Genomic DNA, 505 nt, shown 5'->3' on the forward strand with positions numbered 1-505 from the left:
AGCCCCTGCCATTGGGCTGAGGGGGGAGGGGCAGGGAGAGGGGGAGCCCCTGCCATTGGGCTGAGGGGGGAGGGGAAGGGGGGAGGGGGAGCCCCTGCCATTGGGCTGAGGGGGGAGGGGCAGGGAGAGGGGGAGCCCCTGCCATTGGGCTGAGGGGGGAGGGGCAGGGAGAGGGGGAGCCCCTGCCATTGGGCTGAGGGGGGAGGGGAAGGGGGGAGGGGGAGCCCCTGCCATTGGGCTGAGGGGGGAGGGGAAGGGGGGAGGGGGAGCCCCTGCCATTGGGCTGAGGGGGGAGGGGCAGGGAGAGGGGGAGCCCCTGCCATTGGGCTGAGGGGGGAGGGAGAGGGGGAGCCCCTGCCATTGGGCTGAGGGGGGAGGGGCAGGGAGGAGGGGGAGCCCCTGCCATTGGGCTGAGGGGGGAGGGGCAGGGCTGAGGGGGAGCCCCTGCCATTGGGCTGAGGGGGAGTCCCTGCTATTGGGCTGAGGGGGAAGGGGGAGCCCTTGC

Source organism: Lepidochelys kempii, chromosome 10 (genome assembly GCF_965140285.1).
Source record: "Lepidochelys kempii isolate rLepKem1 chromosome 10, rLepKem1.hap1, whole genome shotgun sequence".
In the NCBI taxonomy this organism is placed as follows: domain Eukaryota; kingdom Metazoa; phylum Chordata; order Testudines; family Cheloniidae; genus Lepidochelys; species Lepidochelys kempii.